Consider the following 20984-nt stretch of genomic DNA (forward strand, 5'->3'; position numbering starts at 1 on the left):
TAGTTATGGGAAGTTTATCCCGTTTCCAACGAAATCCTCAGAGAGGTCCAAATATCCACTTGCAGATTCTACCAAAAGTGTGTTTGGAAACTGCTCCATCCAAAGGCATGTTCAGCTCTGTGAGTTAATCTCCATCATCACAAAGTATTTTCTGAGAATGCTTCCGTTTGTTTTTTATAGGAAGTTCTTTCCTTCACTACCGTAGGCCTCAAAGCAGTCCAAATCTCCATTTGCAGATTCTACAAAAAGAGTGTTTCCAATCTGCTGTATCAATAGGAATGTTCAACTCCGTGAGTTGTATGCAATCATCACAACGTAGTTTCTGAGAATGCTTCTATGTAGTTTTTAGGTGAAGATATTACCTTTTCCACCACAGGCCCCAAGCCCCCCAAATGTCCACTTGCAGATTCTAGAAAAAGAGTGTTTCATAGCTGCTCTTTCAAAAGGAAAGTTCCACTCTGGGAGTTGAATACAAACATCACAAAGTAGTTTCTGAGAATGCTTCTGTTTCGTTTTTAAGTGAAGATGATCCCGTTTCCAATGAAATCTTCAAAGAGGTGCACATATCCACTTGCAGATTCCAAAGAAAGAGACTTTCAAAACTGCTACATCACGAGGATTTTTCAACACTGTGAGTTGAATGCAGTCATCACAGAAAACTTTCTGAGAATGCTTCTGTCTAGGGTTGATGTGAAGATATACCCGTTTCCAACGAAGGCCTCGAAGTGGTCCAAATATAGACTTGCAGATTCTCCTACTAGGGTGTTGCAAACCTGAACTAACAAAGCAAGGTTGAACTCTGTGAGTTGAATGCAAACATCACAAAGAAGTTTCTGAGAATGCTTCCGTTTATTTATGGGAAGTTTATCCCGTTTCCAACGAAATCCTCAGAGAGGTCCAAATATCCCCTTGCAGATTCTACAAACAGTGTGTTTGGAAACTGCTCCATCAAAACGAATGTTCAGCTCTCTGAGTTAAACGCAATCGTCGCTAAGAATTTTCTGAGAGTGCTTCTGTCTAGTTTTTATATGAAGTTCTTTCCTTTCTTACCATAGGCCTCAAAGCGGTCCCAGTCTCCACTTGCAGATTCTCCAAGAAAACTGTTTCCAAACTGCTCTCTCGAAAGGAATGTTCAATTCTGTGGGTTGAGTGCAATCATCACAGAGTAGTTTCTGAGAATGCTTCTATGTAGTTTTTAGGAGAAGATATTTCCTTTTCCACCACAGCCCTCAAAGCCCTCCTAATGTCCATTTGCGGATGCTAAAAAAACAGTGTTTCAAAGCTGCGCTATCAAAGGGAAAGTTCAATTCCGTGAGGTGAATGCAAACATCCCAAAGAAGTTTCTGAGAATGCCTCTGTTTAGCTTTTATGTGAAGATTATCCCGTTTCCAACGAAATCTTCAATGAGATCCAAATATCCACTTGCGGATCCCACAGAAAGTGTGTTTCGAAACTGCTGTTTCAAAGGGAATCTTCAACTCTGTGAGTTGAATGCAATCATCACAAAGAAGTTTCTGACAATGCTTCTCTCTCGTTTTTATGTGAAGATATTTCCTTTTCCACCAGAGGCCTGAAAGCGCTCCAAATGTCCACTTGCAGATTCTACGAAAAGAATGTTTCAAAACTGCTCTGTGAAAAGCAATGTTAAACTCTGTGGCTCGAACACAAACATCACAAAGCAGTTTCTGAGAATGCTTCAGTTTAGTTTTTCTGTGAAGATATTCCCGTTTCCAAAGAAATCTTCAAAGAGGTCCACATATCCACTTACAGATTCTACAAAAAGAGAGTTTCAAAACTGCTCAATCAAAAGGAGTGTTCAACTCTGTGACTTGAATGCAATCATCACACAGAAGTTTCTGAGAATGCTTCTCTTTAGTTTTTACGTGAAGATATACCCGTTTCGAAGGAAGGCCACCCAGTGGTCCAAATATCCACTTGCAGAATCTACAAAAAGAGTGTTTCAAACCTGAACTATCAAAGGAAGGTTCAACTCTGTGAGTCGAATGCAAACATCACGAAGAAGTTTCTGAGAATGTTTGTGTTTAGTTATGGGAAGCTTATCCCGTTTCCAACGAAATTCTCAGAGAGGTCCAAATATCCACTTGCAGATTCTACCAAAAGTGTGTTTGGAAACTGCTCCATCCAAAGGCATGTTCAGCTCTGTGAGTTAATCTCCATCACCACAAAGTATTTTCTGAGAATGCTTCCGTTTGTTTTTTATAGGAAGTTCTTTCCTTCACTACCGTAGGCCTCAAAGCAGTCCAAATCTCCATTTGCAGATTCTACAAAAAGAGTGTTTCCAATCTGCTCTATCAATAGGAATGTTCAACTCCGTGAGTTGAATGCAATCATCACAACGTAGTTTCTGAGAATGCTTCTATGTAGTTTTTAGGTGAAGATATTTCCTTTTCCACCACAGGCCTCAAAGCCCCCCAAATGTCCACTTGCAGATTCTAGAAAAAGAGTGTTTCATAGCTGCTCTTTCAAAAGGAAATTTCCACTCCGGGAGTTGAATACTAACATCACAAAGTAGTTTCTGAGAATGCTTCTGTTTCGTTTTTATGTGAAGATGATCCCGTTTCCAATGAAATCTTCAAAGAGGTGCACATATCCACTTGCAGATTCCAAAGAAAGAGACTTTCAAAACTGCTCCATCACGAGGATTGTTCAACTCTGTGAGTTGAATGCAGTCATCACAGAAAACTTTCTGAGAATGCTTCTGTCTAGGGTTGATGTGAAGATATACCCGTTTCCAACGAAGGCCTCGAAGTGGTCCAAATATACACTTGCAGATTCTCCTACAAGGGTGTTGCAAACCTGAACTATCAAAGCAAGGTTCAACTCTGTGAGTTGAATGCAAACATCACAAAGAAGTTTCTGAGAATGCTTCCGTTTACTTATGGGAAGTTTATCCCGTTTCCAACGAAATCCTCAGAGAGGTCCAAATATCCCCTTGCAGATTCTACAAACAGTGTGTTTGGAAACTGCTCCATCAAAACGAATGTTCAGCTCTCTGAGTTAAACGCAATCGTCACTAAGAATTTTCTGAGAGTGCTTCTGTCTAGTGTTTGTATGAAGTTCTTTCCTTTATTACCATAGGCCTCAAAGCGGTCCCAGTCTCCACTTGCAGATTCTCCAACAAGACTGTTTCCAAAGTGCTCTCTCGAAAGGAATGTTCAACTCTGTGAGTTGAATGCAATCATCACAGATTAGTTTCTGAGAATGCTTCTATGTAGTTTTTAGGAGAAGATATTTCCTTTTCCACCACAGCCCTCAAAGCCCTCCAAATGTCCATTTGCGGATGCTAAAAAAAGAGTGTTTCAAAGCTGCGCTATCAAAGGGAAAGTTCAATTCCGTGAGGTGAATGCAAACATCCCAAAGAAGTTTCTGAGAATGCCTCTGTTTAGCTTTTATGTGAAGATTATCCCGTTTCCAACGAAATCTTCAATGAGATCCAAATATCCACTTGCGGATCCCACAGAAAGTGTGTTTCGAAACTGCTGTTTCAAAGGGAATCTTCAACTCTGTGAGTTGAATGCAATCATCACAAAGAAGTTTCTGACAATGCTTCTCTCTCGTTTTTATGTGAAGATATTTCCTTTTCCACCAGAGGCCTGAAAGCGCTCCAATGTCCACTTGCAGATTCTACGAAAAGAATGTTTCAAAACTGCTCTGTGAAAAGCAATGTTAAACTCTGTGGCTCGAAAACAAACATCACAAAGCAGTTTCTGAGAATGCTTCAGTTTAGTTTTTCTGTGAAGATATTCCCGTTTCCAAAGAAATCTTCAAAGAGGTCCACATATCCACTTACAGATTCTACAAAAAGAGAGTTTCAAAACTGCTCAATCAAAAGGAGTGTTCAACTCTGTGACTTGAATGCAATCATCACACAGAAGTTTCTGAGAATGCTTCTCTTTAGTTTTTACGTGAAGATATACCCGTTTCGAAGGAAGGCCACCCGGTGGTCCAAATATCCACTTGCAGATTCTACAAAAAGAGTGTTTCAAACCTGAACTATCAAAGGAAGGTTCAACTCTGTGAGTCGAATGCAAACATCACGAAGAAGTTTCTGAGAATGTTTGTGTTTACTTATGGGAAGTTTATCCCGTTTCCAACGAAATCCTCAGAGACGTCCAAATATCCACTTGCAGATTCTACCAAAAGTGTGTTTGGAAACTGCTCCATCCAAAGGCATGTTCAGCTCTGTGAGTTAATCTCCATCATCACAAAGTATTTTCTGAGAATGCTTCCGTTTGGTTTTTATAGGAAGTTCTTTCCTTCACTACCGTAGGCCTCAAAGCAGTCCAAATCTCCATTTGCAGATTCTACAAAAAGAGTGTTTCCAATCTGCTGTATCAATAGGAATGTTCAACTCCGTGAGTTGTATGCAATCATCACAACGTAGTTTCTGAGAATGCTTCTATGTAGTTTTTAGGTGAAGATATTACCTTTTCCACCACAGGCCCCAAGCCCCCCAAATGTCCACTTGCAGATTCTAGAAAAAGAGTGTTTCATAGCTGCTCTTTCAAAAGGAAAGTTCCACTCTGGGAGTTGAATACAAACATCACAAAGTAGTTTCTGAGAATGCTTCTGTTTCGTTTTTAAGTGAAGATGATCCCGTTTCCAATGAAATCTTCAAAGAGGTGCACATATCCACTTGCAGATTCCAAAGAAAGAGACTTTCAAAACTGCTACATCACGAGGATTTTTCAACACTGTGAGTTGAATGCAGTCATCACAGAAAACTTTCTGAGAATGCTTCTGTCTAGGGTTGATGTGAAGATATACCCGTTTCCAACGAAGGCCTCGAAGTGGTCCAAATATAGACTTGCAGATTCTCCTACAAGGGTGTTGCAAACCTGAACTAACAAAGCAAGGTTGAACTCTGTGAGTTGAATGCAAACATCACAAAGAAGTTTCTGAGAATGCTTCCGTTTATTTATGGGAAGTTTATCCCGTTTCCAACGAAATCCTCAGAGAGGTCCAAATATCCCCTTGCAGATTCTACAAACAGTGTGTTTGGAAACTGCTCCATCAAAACGAATGTTCAGCTCTCTGAGTTAAACGCAATCGTCGCTAAGAATTTTCTGAGAGTGCTTCTGTCTAGTTTTTATATGAAGTTCTTTCCTTTCTTACCATAGGCCTCAAAGCAGTCCCAGTCTCCACTTGCAGATTCTCCAAGAAGACTGTTTCCAAACTGCTCTCTCGAAAGGAATGTTCAACTCTGTGGGTTGAGTGCAATCATCACAGAGTAGTTTCTGAGAATGCTTCTATGTAGTTTTTAGGAGAAGATATTTCCTTTTCCACCACAGCCCTCAAAGCCCTCCTAATGTCCATTTGCGGATGCTAAAAAAACAGTGTTTCAAAGCTGCGCTATCAAAGGGAAAGTTCAATTCCGTGAGGTGAATGCAAACATCCCAAAGAAGTTTCTGAGAATGCCTCTGTTTAGCTTTTATGTGAAGATTATCCCGTTTCCAACGAAATCTTCAATGAGATCCAAATATCCACTTGCGGATCCCACAGAAAGTGTGTTTCGAAACTGCTGTTTCAAAGGCAATCTTCAACTCTGTGAGTTGAATGCAATCATCACAAAGAAGTTTCTGACAATGCTTCTCTCTCGTTTTTATGTGAAGATATTTCCTTTTCCACCAGAGGCCTGAAAGCGCTCCAAATGTCCACTTGCAGATTCTACGAAAAGAATGTTTCAAAACTGCTCTGTGAAAAGCAATGTTAAACTCTGTGGCTCGAACACAAACATCACAAAGCAGTTTCTGAGAATGCTTCAGTTTAGTTTTTCTGTGAAGATATTCCCGTTTCCAAAGAAATCTTCAAAGAGGTCCACATATCCACTTACAGATTCTACAAAAAGAGAGTTTCAAAACTGCTCAATCAAAAGGAGGGTTCAACTCTGTGACTTGAATGCAATCATAACACAGAAGTTTCTGAGAATGCTTCTCTTTAGTTTTTACGTGAAGATATACCCGTTTCGAAGGAAGGCCACCCGGTGGTCCAAATATCCACTTGCAGATTCTACAAAAAGAGTGTTTCAAACCTGAACTATCAAAGGAAGGTTCAACTCTGTGAGTCGAATGCAAACATCACGAAGAAGTTTCTGAGAATGTTTGTGTTTAGTTATGGGAAGTTTATCCCGTTTCCAACGAAATCCTCAGAGTGGTCCAAATATCCACTTGCAGATTCTACCAAAAGTGTGTTTGGAAACTGCTCCATCCAAAGGCATGTTCAGCTCTGTGAGTTAATCTCCATCATCACAAAGTATTTTCTGAGAATGCTTCCGTTTGGTTTTTATAGGAAGTTCTTTCCTTCACTACCGTAGGCCTCAAAGCAGTCCAAATCTCCATTTGCAGATTCTACAAAAAGAGTGTTTCCAATCTGCTCTATCAATAGGAATGTTCAACTCCGTGAGTTGAATGCAATCATCACAACGTAGTTTCTGAGAATGCTTCTATGTAGTTTTTAGGTGAAGATATTACCTTTTCCACCACAGGCCCCAAGCCCCCCAAATGTCCACTTGCAGATTCTAGAAAAAGAGTGTTTCATAGCTGCTCTTTCAAAAGGAAAGTTCCACTCTGGGAATTGAATACGAACATCACAAAGTAGTTTCTGAGAATGCTTCTGTTTCGTTTTTATGTGAAGATGATCCCGTTTCCAATGAAATCTTCAAAGAGGTGCACATATCCACTTGCAGATTCCAAAGAAAGAGACTTTCAAAACTGCTCCATCACGACGATTTTTCAACTCTGTGAGTTGAATGCAGTCATCACAGAAAACTTTCTGAGAATGCTTCTGTCTAGGGTTGATGTGAAGATATACCCGTTTCCAACGAAGGCCTCGAAGTGGTCCAAATATACACTTGCAGATTCTCCTACAAGGGTGTTGCAAACCTGAACTATCAAAGCAAGGTTGAACTCTGTGAGTTGAATGCAAACATCACAAAGAAGTTTCTGAGAATGCTTCCGTTTAGTTATGGGAAGTTTATCCCGTTTCCAACGAAATCCTCAGAGAGGTCCAAATATCCCCTTGCAGATTCTACAAACAGTGTGTTTGGAAACTGCTCCATCAAAACGAATGTTCAGCTCTCTGAGTTAAACGCAATCGTCACTAAGAATTTTCTGAGAGTGCTTCTGTCTAGTTTTTATATGAAGTTCTTTCCTTTATTACCATAGGCCTCAAAGCGGTCCCAGTCTCCACTTGCAGATTCTCCAAGAAGACTGTTTCCAAACTGCTCTCTCGAAAGGATTGCTCAACTCTGTGAGTTGAGTGCAATCATCACAGAGTAGTTTCTGAGAATGCTTCTATGTAGTTTTTAGGAGAAGATATTTCCTTTTCCACCACAGCCCTCAAAGCCCTCCAAATGTCCATTTGCGGATGCTAAAAAAAGAGTGTTTCAAAGCTGCGCTATCAAAGGGAAAGTTCAATTCCGTGAGGTGAATGCAAACATCCCAAAGAAGTTTCTGAGAATGCCTCTGTTTAGCTTTTATGTGAAGATTATCCCGTTTCCAACGAAATCTTCAATGAGATCCAAATATCCACTTGCGGATCCCACAGAAAGTGTGTTTCGAAACTGCTGTTTCAAAGGGAATCTTCAACTCTGTGAGTTGAATGCAATCATCACAAAGAAGTTTCTGACAATGCTTCTCTCTCGTTTTTATGTGAAGATATTTCCTTTTCCACCAGAGGCCTGAAAGCGCTCCAAATGTCCACTTGCAGATTCTACGAAAAGAATGTTTCAAAACTGCTCTGTGAAAAGCAATGTTAAACTCTGTGGCTCGAACACAAACATCACAAAGCAGTTTCTGAGAATGCTTCAGTTTAGTTTTTCTGTGAAGATATTCCCGTTTCCAAAGAAATCTTCAAAGAGGTCCACATATCCACTTACAGATTCTACAAAAAGAGAGTTTCAAAACTGCTCAATCAAAAGGAGGGTTCAACTCTGTGACTTGAATGCAATCATCACACAGAAGTTTCTGAGAATGCTTCTCTTTAGTTTTTACGTGAAGATATACCCGTTTCGAAGGAAGGCCACCCGGTGGTCCAAATATCCACTTGCAGAATCTACAAAAAGAGTGTTTCAAACCTGAACTATCAAAGGAAGGTTCAACTCTGTGAGTCGAATGCAAACATCACGAAGAAGTTTCTGAGAATGTTTGTGTTTAGTTATGGGAAGTTTATCCCGTTTCCAACGAAATCCTCAGAGTGGTCCAAATATCCACTTGCAGATTCTACCAAAAGTGTGTTTGGAAACTGCTCCATCCAAAGGCATGTTCAGCTCTGTGAGTTAATCTCCATCATCACAAAGTATTTTCTGAGAATGCTTCCGTTTGGTTTTTATAGGAAGTTCTTTCCTTCACTACCGTAGGCCTCAAAGCAGTCCAAATCTCCATTTGCAGATTCTACAAAAAGAGTGTTTCCAATCTGCTGTATCAATAGGAATGTTCAACTCCGTGAGTTGAATGCAATCATCACAACGTAGTTTCTGAGAATGCTTCTATGTAGTTTTTAGGTGAAGATATTACCTTTTCCACCACAGGCCCCAAGCCCCCCAAATGTCCACTTGCAGATTCTAGAAAAAGAGTGTTTCATAGCTGCTCTTTCAAAAGGAAAGTTCCACTCTGGGAATTGAATACGAACATCACAAAGTAGTTTCTGAGAATGCTTTTGTTTCGTTTTTATGTGAAGATGATCCCGTTTCCAATGAAATCTTCAAAGAGGTGCACATATCCACTTGCAGATTCCAAAGAAAGAGACTTTCAAAACTGCTCCATCACGAGGATTTTTCAACACTGTGAGTTGAATGCAGTCATCACAGAAAACTTTCTGAGAATGCTTCTGTCTAGGGTTGATGTGAAGATATACCCGTTTCCAACGAAGGCCTCGAAGTGGTCCAAATATACACTTGCAGATTCTCCTACAAGGGTGTTGCAAACCTGAACTATCAAAGCAAGGTTCAACTCTGTGAGTTGAATGCAAACATCACAAAGAAGTTTCTGAGAATGCTTCCGTTTAGTTATGGGAAGTTTATCCCGTTTCCAACGAAATCCTCAGAGAGGTCCAAATATCCCCTTGCAGATTCTACAAACAGTGTGTTTGGAAACTGCTCCATCAAAACGAATGTTCAGCTCTCTGAGTTAAACGCAATCGTCACTAAGAATTTTCTGAGAGTGCTTCTGTCTAGTTTTTATATGAAGTTCTTTCCTTTATTACCATAGGCCTCAAAGCGGTCCCAGTCTCCACTTGCAGATTCTCCAAGAAGACTGTTTCCAAACTGCTCTCTCGAAAGGAATGTTCAACTCTTTGAGTTGAGTGCAATCATCACAGAGTAGTTTCTGAGAATGCTTCTATGTAGTTTTTAGGAGAAGATATTTCCTTTTCCACCACAGCCCTCAAAGCCCTCCAAATGTCCATTTGCGGATGCTAAAAAAAGAGTGTTTCAAAGCTGCGCTATCAAAGGGAAAGTTCAATTCCGTGAGGTGAATGCAAACATCCCAAAGAAGTTTCTGAGAATGCCTCTGTTTAGCTTTTATGTGAAGATTATCCCGTTTCCAACGAAATCTTCAATGAGATCCAAATATCCACTTGCGGATCCCACAGATAGTGTGTTTCGAAACTGCTGTTTCAAAGGGAATCTTCAACTCTGTGAGTTGAATGCAATCATCACAAAGAAGTTTCTGACAATGCTTCTCTCTCGTTTTTATGTGAAGATATTTCCTTTTCCACCAGAGGCCTGAAAGCGCTCCAAATGTCCGCTTGCAGAGTCTACGAAAAGAATGTTTCAAAACTGCTCTGTGAAAAGCAATGTTAAACTCTGTGGCTCGAACACAAACATCACAAAGCAGTTTCTGAGAATGCTTCAGTTTAGTTTTTCTGTGAAGATATTCCCGTTTCCAAAGAAATCTTCAAAGAGGTCCACATATCCACTTACAGATTCTACAAAAAGAGAGTTTCAAAACTGCTCAATCAAAAGGAGGGTTCAACTCTGTGACTTGAATGCAATCATCACACAGAAGTTTCTGAGAATGCTTCTCTTTAGTTTTTACGTGAAGATATACCCGTTTCGAAGGAAGGCCACCCGGTGGTCAAAATATCCACTTGCAGATTCTACAAAAAGAGTGTTTCAAACCTGAACTATCAAAGGAAGGTTCAACTCTGTGAGTCGAATGCAAACATCACGAAGAAGTTTCTGAGAATGTTTGTGTTTAGTTATGGGAAGTTTATCCCGTTTCCAACGAAATCCTCAGAGTGGTCCAAATATCCACTTGCAGATTCTACCAAAAGTGTGTTTGGAAACTGCTCCATCCAAAGGCATGTTCAGCTCTGTGAGTTAATCTCCATCATCACAAAGTATTTTCTGAGAATGCTTCCGTTTGGTTTTTATAGGAAGTTCTTTCCTTCACTACCGTAGGCCTCAAAGCAGTCCAAATCTCCATTTGCAGATTCTACAAAAAGAGTGTTTCCAATCTGCTGTATCAATAGGAATGTTCAACTCCGTGAGTTGAATGCAATCATCACAACGTAGTTTCTGAGAATGCTTCTATGTAGTTTTTAGGTGAAGATATTACCTTTTCCACCACAGGCCCCAAGCCCCCCAAATGTCCACTTGCAGATTCTAGAAAAAGAGTGTTTCATAGCTGCTCTTTCAAAAGGAAAGTTCCACTCTGGGAATTGAATACGAACATCACAAAGTAGTTTCTGAGAATGCTTTTGTTTCGTTTTTATGTGAAGATGATCCCGTTTCCAATGAAATCTTCAAAGAGGTGCACATATCCACTTGCAGATTCCAAAGAAAGAGACTTTCAAAACTGCTCCATCACGAGGATTTTTCAACACTGTGAGTTGAATGCAGTCATCACAGAAAACTTTCTGAGAATGCTTCTGTCTAGGGTTGATGTGAAGATATACCCGTTTCCAACGAAGGCCTCGAAGTGGTCCAAATATACACTTGCAGATTCTCCTACAAGGGTGTTGCAAACCTGAACTATCAAAGCAAGGTTGAACTCTGTGAGTTGAATGCAAACATCACAAAGAAGTTTCTGAGAATGCTTCCGTTTACTTATGGGAAGTTTATCCCGTTTCCAACGAAATCCTCAGAGAGGTCCAAATATCCCCTTGCAGATTCTACAAACAGTGTGTTTGGAAACTGCTCCATCAAAACGAATGTTCAGCTCTCTGAGTTAAACGCAATCGTCACTAAGAATTTTCTGAGAGTGCTTCTGTCTAGTTTTTATATGAAGTTCTTTCCTTTATTACCATAGGCCTCAAAGCGGTCCCAGTCTCCACTTGCAGATTCTCCAAGAAGACTGTTTCCAAACTGCTCTCTCGAAAGGAATGTTCAACTCTGTGAGTTGAGTGCAATCATCACAGAGTAGTTTCTGAGAATGCTTCTATGTAGTTTTTAGGAGAAGATATTTCCTTTTCCACCACAGCCCTCAAAGCCCTCCAAATGTCCATTTGCGGATGCTAAAAAAAGAGTGTTTCAAAGCTGCGCTATCAAAGGGAAAGTTCAATTCCGTGAGGTGAATGCAAACATCCCAAAGAAGTTTCTGAGAATGCCTCTGTTTAGCTTTTATGTGAAGATTATCCCGTTTCCAACGAAATCTTCAATGAGATCCAAATATCCACTTGCGGATCCCACAGAAAGTGTGTTTCGAAACTGCTGTTTCAAAGGGAATCTTCAACTCTGTGAGTTGAATGCAATCATCACAAAGAAGTTTCTGACAATGCTTCTCTCTCGTTTTTATGTGAAGATATTTCCTTTTCCACCAGAGGCCTGAAAGCGCTCCAAATGTCCACTTGCAGAGTCTACGAAAAGAATGTTTCAAAACTGCTCTGTGAAAAGCAATGTTAAACTCTGTGGCTCGAACACAAACATCACAAAGCAGTTTCTGAGAATGCTTCAGTTTAGTTTTTCTGTGAAGATATTCCCGTTTCCAAAGAAATCTTCAAAGAGGTCCACATATCCACTTACAGATTCTACAAAAAGAGAGTTTCAAAACTGCTCAATCAAAAGGAGGGTTCAACTCTGTGACTTGAATGCAATCATAACACAGAAGTTTCTGAGAATGCTTCTCTTTAGTTTTTACGTGAAGATATACCCGTTTCGAAGGAAGGCCACCCGGTGGTCCAAATATCCACTTGCAGATTCTACAAAAAGAGTGTTTCAAACCTGAACTATCAAAGGAAGGTTCAACTCTGTGAGTCGAATGCAAACATCACGAAGAAGTTTCTGAGAATGTTTGTGTTTAGTTATGGGAAGTTTATCCCGTTTCCAACGAAATCCTCAGAGTGGTCCAAATATCCACTTGCAGATTCTACCAAAAGTGTGTTTGGAAACTGCTCCATCCAAAGGCATGTTCAGCTCTGTGAGTTAATCTCCATCATCACAAAGTATTTTCTGAGAATGCTTCCGTTTGGTTTTTATAGGAAGTTCTTTCCTTCACTACCGTAGGCCTCAAAGCAGTCCAAATCTCCATTTGCAGATTCTACAAAAAGAGTGTTTCCAATCTGCTGTATCAATAGGAATGTTCAACTCCGTGAGTTGAATGCAATCATCACAACGTAGTTTCTGAGAATGCTTCTATGTAGTTTTTAGGTGAAGATATTACCTTTTCCACCACAGGCCCCAAGCCCCCCAAATGTCTACTTGCAGATTCTAGAAAAAGAGTGTTTCATAGCTGCTCTTTCAAAAGGAAAGTTCCACTCTGGGAATTGAATACGAACATCACAAAGTAGTTTCTGAGAATGCTTTTGTTTCGTTTTTATGTGAAGATGATCCCGTTTCCAATGAAATCTTCAAAGAGGTGCACATATCCACTTGCAGATTCCAAAGAAAGAGACTTTCAAAACTGCTCCATCACGAGGATTTTTCAACACTGTGAGTTGAATGCAGTCATCACAGAAAACTTTCTGAGAATGCTTCTGTCTAGGGTTGATGTGAAGATATACCCGTTTCCAACGAAGGCCTCGAAGTGGTCCAAATATACACTTGCAGATTCTCCTACAAGGGTGTTGCAAACCTGAACTATCAAAGCAAGGTTGAACTCTGTGAGTTGAATGCAAACATCACAAAGAAGTTTCTGAGAATGCTTCCGTTTACTTATGGGAAGTTTATCCCGTTTCCAACGAAATCCTCAGAGAGGTCCAAATATCCCCTTGCAGATTCTACAAACAGTGTGTTTGGAAACTGCTCCATCAAAACGAATGTTCAGCTCTCTGAGTTAAACGCAATCGTCACTAAGAATTTTCTGAGAGTGCTTCTGTCTAGTTTTTATATGAAGTTCTTTCCTTTATTACCATAGGCCTCAAAGCGGTCCCAGTCTCCACTTGCAGATTCTCCAAGAAGACTGTTTCCAAACTGCTCTCTCGAAAGGAATGTTCAACTCTGTGAGTTGAGTGCAATCATCACAGAGTAGTTTCTGAGAATGCTTCTATGTAGTTTTTAGGAGAAGATATTTCCTTTTCCACCACAGCCCTCAAAGCCCTCCAAATGTCCATTTGCGGATGCTAAAAAAAGAGTGTTTCAAAGCTGCGCTATCAAAGGGAAAGTTCAATTCCGTGAGGTGAATGCAAACATCCCAAAGAAGTTTCTGAGAATGCCTCTGTTTAGCTTTTATGTGAAGATTATCCCGTTTCCAACGAAATCTTCAATGAGATCCAAATATCCACTTGCGGATCCCACAGAAAGTGTGTTTCGAAACTGCTGTTTCAAAGGGAATCTTCAACTCTGTGAGTTGAATGCAATCATCACAAAGAAGTTTCTGACAATGCTTCTCTCTCGTTTTTATGTGAAGATATTTCCTTTTCCACCAGAGGCCTGAAAGCGCTCCAAATGTCCACTTGCAGAGTCTACGAAAAGAATGTTTCAAAACTGCTCTGTGAAAAGCAATGTTAAACTCTGTGGCTCGAACACAAACATCACAAAGCAGTTTCTGAGAATGCTTCAGTTTAGTTTTTCTGTGAAGATATTCCCGTTTCCAAAGAAATCTTCAAAGAGGTCCACATATCCACTTACAGATTCTACAAAAAGAGAGTTTCAAAACTGCTCAATCAAAAGGAGGGTTCAACTCTGTGACTTGAATGCAATCATAACACAGAAGTTTCTGAGAATGCTTCTCTTTAGTTTTTACGTGAAGATATACCCGTTTCGAAGGAAGGCCACCCGGTGGTCCAAATATCCACTTGCAGATTCTACAAAAAGAGTGTTTCAAACCTGAACTATCAAAGGAAGGTTCAACTCTCTGAGTCGAATGCAAACATCACGAAGAAGTTTCTGAGAATGTTTGTGTTTAGTTATGGGAAGTTTATCCCGTTTCCAACGAAATCCTCAGAGAGGTCCAAATATCCACTTGCAGATTCTACCAAAAGTGTGTTTGGAAACTGCTCCATCCAAAGGCATGTTCAGCTCTGTGAGTTAATCTCCATCATCACAAAGTATTTTCTGAGAATGCTTCCGTTTGGTTTTTATAGGAAGTTCTTTCCTTCACTACCGTAGGCCTCAAAGCAGTCCAAATCTCCATTTGCAGATTCTACAAAAAGAGTGTTTCCAATCTGCTGTATCAATAGGAATGTTCAACTCCGTGAGTTGAATGCAATCATCACAACGTAGTTTCTGAGAATGCTTCTATGTAGTTTTTAGGTGAAGATATTACCTTTTCCACCACAGGCCCCAAGCCCCCCAAATGTCCACTTGCAGATTCTAGAAAAAGAGTGTTTCATAGCTGCTCTTTCAAAAGGAAAGTTCCACTCTGGGAATTGAATACGAACATCACAAAGTAGTTTCTGAGAATGCTTTTGTTTCGTTTTTATGTGAAGATGATCCCGTTTCCAATGAAATCTTCAAAGAGGTGCACATATCCACTTGCAGATTCCAAAGAAAGAGACTTTCAAAACTGCTCCATCACGAGGATTTTTCAACACTGTGAGTTGAATGCAGTCATCACAGAAAACTTTCTGAGAATGCTTCTGTCTAGGGTTGATGTGAGGATATACCCGTTTCCAACGAAGGCCTCGAAGTGGTCCAAATATACACTTGCAGATTCTCCTACAAGGGTGTTGCAAACCTGAACTATCAAAGCAAGGTTGAACTCTGTGAGTTGAATGCAAACATCACAAAGAAGTTTCTGAGAATGCTTCCGTTTACTTATGGGAAGTTTATCCCGTTTCCAACGAAATCCTCAGAGAGGTCCAAATATCCCCTTGCAGATTCTACAAACAGTGTGTTTGGAAACTGCTCCATCAAAACGAATGTTCAGCTCTCTGAGTTAAACGCAATCGTCACTAAGAATTTTCTGAGAGTGCTTCTGTCTAGTTTTTATATGAAGTTCTTTCCTTTATTACCATAGGCCTCAAAGCGGTCCCAGTCTCCACTTGCAGATTCTCCAAGAAGACTGTTTCCAAACTGCTCTCTCGAAAGGAATGTTCAACTCTGTGAGTTGAGTGCAATCATCACAGAGTAGTTTCTGAGAATGCTTCTATGTAGTTTTTAGGAGAAGATATTTCCTTTTCCACCACAGCCCTCAAAGCCCTCCAAATGTCCATTTGCGGATGCTAAAAAAAGAGTGTTTCAAAGCTGCGCTATCAAAGGGAAAGTTCAATTCCGTGAGGTGAATGCAAACATCCCAAAGAAGTTTCTGAGAATGCCTCTGTTTAGCTTTTATGTGAAGATTATCCCGTTTCCAACGAAATCTTCAATGAGATCCAAATATCCACTTGCGGATCCCACAGAAAGTGTGTTTCGAAACTGCTGTTTCAAAGGGAATCTTCAACTCTGTGAGTTGAATGCAATCATCACAAAGAAGTTTCTGACAATGCTTCTCTCTCGTTTTTATGTGAAGATATTTCCTTTTCCACCAGAGGCCTGAAAGCGCTCCAAATGTCCACTTGCAGAGTCTACGAAAAGAATGTTTCAAAACTGCTCTGTGAAAAGCAATGTTAAACTCTGTGGCTCGAACACAAACATCACAAAGCAGTTTCTGAGAATGCTTCAGTTTAGTTTTTCTGTGAAGATATTCCCGTTTCCAAAGAAATCTTCAAAGAGGTCCACATATCCACTTACAGATTCTACAAAAAGAGAGTTTCAAAACTGCTCAATCAAAAGGAGGGTTCAACTCTGTGACTTGAATGCAATCATAACACAGAAGTTTCTGAGAATGCTTCTCTTTAGTTTTTACGTGAAGATATACCCGTTTCGAAGGAAGGCCACCCGGTGGTCCAAATATCCACTTGCAGATTCTACAAAAAGAGTGTTTCAAACCTGAACTATCAAAGGAAGGTTCAACTCTCTGAGTCGAATGCAAACATCACGAAGAAGTTTCTGAGAATGTTTGTGTTTAGTTATGGGAAGTTTATCCCGTTTCCAACGAAATCCTCAGAGAGGTCCAAATATCCACTTGCAGATTCTACCAAAAGTGTGTTTGGAAACTGCTCCATCCAAAGGCATGTTCAGCTCTGTGAGTTAATCTCCATCATCACAAAGTATTTTCTGAGAATGCTTCCGTTTGGTTTTTATAGGAAGTTCTTTCCTTCACTACCGTAGGCCTCAAAGCAGTCCAAATCTCCATTTGCAGATTCTACAAAAAGAGTGTTTCCAATCTGCTGTATCAATAGGAATGTTCAACTCCGTGAGTTGAATGCAATCATCACAACGTAGTTTCTGAGAATGCTTCTATGTAGTTTTTAGGTGAAGATATTACCTTTTCCACCACAGGCCCCAAGCCCCCCAAATGTCCACTTGCAGATTCTAGAAAAAGAGTGTTTCATAGCTGCTCTTTCAAAAGGAAAGTTCCACTCTGGGAATTGAATACGAACATCACAAAGTAGTTTCTGAGAATGCTTTTGTTTCGTTTTTATGTGAAGATGATCCCGTTTCCAATGAAATCTTCAAAGAGGTGCACATATCCACTTGCAGATTCCAAAGAAAGAGACTTTCAAAACTGCTCCATCACGAGGATTTTTCAACACTGTGAGTTGAATGCAGTCATCACAGAAAACTTTCTGAGAATGCTTCTGTCTAGGGTTGATGTGAGGATATACCCGTTTCCAACGAAGGCCTCGAAGTGGTCCAAATATACACTTGCAGATTCTCCTACAAGGGTGTTGCAAACCTGAACTATCAAAGCAAGGTTGAACTCTGTGAGTTGAATGCAAACATCACAAAGAAGTTTCTGAGAATGCTTCCGTTTACTTATGGGAAGTTTATCCCGTTTCCAACGAAATCCTCAGAGAGGTCCAAATATCCCCTTGCAGATTCTACAAACAGTGTGTTTGGAAACTGCTCCATCAAAACGAATGTTCAGCTCTCTGAGTTAAACGCAATCGTCACTAAGAATTTTCTGAGAGTGCTTCTGTCTAGTTTTTATATGAAGTTCTTTCCTTTATTACCATAGGCCTCAAAGCGGTCCCAGTCTCCACTTGCAGATTCTCCAAGAAGACTGTTTCCAAACTGCTCTCTCGAAAGGAATGTTCAACTCTGTGAGTTGAGTGCAATCATCACAGAGTAGTTTCTGAGAATGCTTCTATGTAGTTTTTAGGAGAAGATATTTCCTTTTCCACCACAGCCCTCAAAGCCCTCCAAATGTCCATTTGCGGATGCTAAAAAAAGAGTGTTTCAAAGCTGCGCTATCAAAGGGAAAGTTCAATTCCGTGAGGTGAATGCAAACATCCCAAAGAAGTTTCTGAGAATGCCTCTGTTTAGCTTTTATGTGAAGATTATCCCGTTTCCAACGAAATCTTCAATGAGATCCAAATATCCACTTGCGGATCCCACAGAAAGTGTGTTTCGAAACTGCTGTTTCAAAGGGAATCTTCAACTCTGTGAGTTGAATGCAATCATCACAAAGAAGTTTCTGACAATGCTTCTCTCTCGTTTTTATGTGAAGATATTTCCTTTTCCACCAGAGGCCTGAAAGCGCTCCAAATGTCCACTTGCAGAGTCTACGAAAAGAATGTTTCAAAACTGCTCTGTGAAAAGCAATGTTAAACTCTGTGGCTCGAACACAAACATCACAAAGCAGTTTCTGAGAATGCTTCAGTTTAGTTTTTCTGTGAAGATATTCCCGTTTCCAAAGAAATCTTCAAAGAGGTCCACATATCCACTTACAGATTCTACAAAAAGAGAGTTTCAAAACTGCTCAATCAAAAGGAGGGTTCAACTCTGTGACTTGAATGCAATCATAACACAGAAGTTTCTGAGAATGCTTCTCTTTAGTTTTTACGTGAAGATATACCCGTTTCGAAGGAAGGCCACCCGGTGGTCCAAATATCCACTTGCAGAATCTACAAAAAGAGTGTTTCAAACCTGAACTATCAAAGGAAGGTTCAACTCTGTGAGTCGAATGCAAACATCACGAAGAAGTTTCTGAGAATGTTTGTGTTTAGTTATGGGAAGTTTATCCCGTTTCCAACGAAATCCTCAGAGAGGTCCAAATATCCACTTGCAGATTCTACCAAAAGTGTGTTTGGAAACTGCTCCATCCAAAGGCATGTTCAGCTCTGTGAGTTAATCTCCATCATCACAAAGTATTTTCTGAGAATGCTTCCGTTTGGTTTTTATAGGAAGTTCTTTCCTTCACTACCGTAGGCCTCAAAGCAGTCCAAATCTCCATTTGCAGATTCTACAAAAAGAGTGTTTCCAATCTGCTGTATCAATAGGAATGTTCAACTCCGTGAGTTGAATGCAATCATCACAACGTAGTTTCTGAGAATGCTTCTATGTAGTTTTTAGGTGAAGATATTACCTTTTCCACCACAGGCCCCAAGCCCCCCAAATGTCCACTTGCAGATTCTAGAAAAAGAGTGTTTCATAGCTGCTCTTTCAAAAGGAAAGTTCCACTCTGGGAATTGAATACGAACATCACAAAGTAGTTTCTGAGAATGCTTTTGTTTCGTTTTTATGTGAAGATGATCCCGTTTCCAATGAAATCTTCAAAGAGGTGCACATATCCACTTGCAGATTCCAAAGAAAGAGACTTTCAAAACTGCTCCATCACGAGGATTTTTCAACACTGTGAGTTGAATGCAGTCATCACAGAAAACTTTCTGAGAATGCTTCTGTCTAGGGTTGATGTGAAGATATACCCGTTTCCAACGAAGGCCTCGAAGTGGTCCAAATATACACTTGCAGATTCTCCTACAAGGGTGTTGCAAACCTGAACTATCAAAGCAAGGTTCAACTCTGTGAGTTGAATGCAAACATCACAAAGAAGTTTCTGAGAATGCTTCCGTTTACTTATGGGAAGTTTATCCCGTTTCCAACGAAATCCTCAGAGAGGTCCAAATATCCCCTTGCAGATTCTACAAACAGTGTGTTTGGAAACTGCTCCATCAAAACGAATGTTCAGCTCTCTGAGTTAAACGCAATCGTCACTAAGAATTTTCTGAGAGTGCTTCTGTCTAGTTTTTATATGAAGTTCTTTCCTTTCTTACCATAGGCCTCAAAGCGGTCCCAGTCTCCACTTGCAGATTCTCCAAGAAGACTGTTTCCAAACTGCTCTCTCGAAAGGAATGTTCAACTCTTTGAGTTGAGTGCAATCATCACAGAGTAGTTTCTGAGAATGCTTCTATGTAGTTTTTAGGAGAAGATATTTCCTTTTCCACCACAGCCCTCAAAGCCCTCCAAATGTCCATTTGCGGATGCTAAAAAAAGAGTGTTTCAAAGCTGCGCTATCAAAGGGAAAGTTCAATTCCGTGAGGTGAATGCAAACATCCCAAAGAAGTTTCTGAGAATGCCTCTGTTTAGCTTTTATGTGAAGATTATCCCGTTTCCAACGAAATCTTCAATGAGATCCAAATATCCACTTGCGGATCCCACAGAAAGTGTGTTTCGAAACTGCTGTTTCAAAGGGAATCTTCAACTCTGTGAGTTGAATGCAATCATCACAAAGAAGTTTCTGACAATGCTTCTCTCTCGTTTTTATGTGAAGATATTTCCTTTTCCACCAGAGGCCTGAAAGCGGTCCAAATGTCCGCTTGCAGAGTCTACGAAAAGAATGTTTCAAAACTGCTCTGTGAAAAGCAATGTTAAACTCTGTGGCTCGAACACAAACATCACAAAGCAGTTTCTGAGAATGCTTCAGTTTAGTTTTTCTGTGAAGATATTCCCGTTTCCAAAGAAATCTTCAAAGAGGTCCACATATCCACTTACAGATTCTACAAAAAGAGAGTTTCAAAACTGCTCAATCAAAAGGAGGGTTCAACTCTGTGACTTGAATGCAATCATCACACAGAAGTTTCTGAGAATGCTTCTCTTTAGTTTTTACGTGAAGATATACCCGTTTCGAAGGAAGGCCACCCGGTGGTCCAAATATCCACTTGCAGATTCTACAAAAAGAGTGTTTCAAACCTGAACTATCAAAGGAAGGTTCAACTCTGTGAGTCGAATGCAAACATCACGAAGAAGTTTCTGAGAATGTTTGTGTTTAGTTATGGGAAGTTTATCCCGTTTCCAACGAAATCCTCAGAGTGGTCCAAATATCCACTTGCAGATTCTACCAAAAGTGTGTTTGGAAACTGCTCCATCCAAAGGCATGTTCAGCTCTGTGAGTTGATCTCCATCATCACAAAGTATTTTCTGAGAATGCTTCCGTTTGGTTTTTATAGGAAGTTCTTTCCTTCACTACCGTAGGCCTCAAAGCAGTCCAAATCTCCATTTGCAGATTCTACAAAAAGAGTGTTTCCAATCTGCTGTATCAATAGGAATGTTCAACTCCGTGAGTTGAATGCAATCATCACAACGTAGTTTCTGAGAATGCTTCTATGTAGTTTTTAGGTGAAGATATTACCTTTTCCACCACAGGCCCCAAGCCCCCCAAATGTCCACTTGCAGATTCTAGAAAAAGAGTGTTTCATAGCTGCTCTTTCAAAAGGAAAGTTCCACTCTGGGAATTGAATACGAACATCACAAAGTAGTTTCTGAGAATGCTTTTGTTTCGTTTTTATGTGAAGATGATCCCGTTTCCAATGAAATCTTCAAA

The sequence above is a fragment of the Pan paniscus genome, chromosome X, assembly GCF_029289425.2.
Source record: "Pan paniscus chromosome X, NHGRI_mPanPan1-v2.0_pri, whole genome shotgun sequence".
NCBI classification, from domain to species: domain Eukaryota; kingdom Metazoa; phylum Chordata; class Mammalia; order Primates; family Hominidae; genus Pan; species Pan paniscus.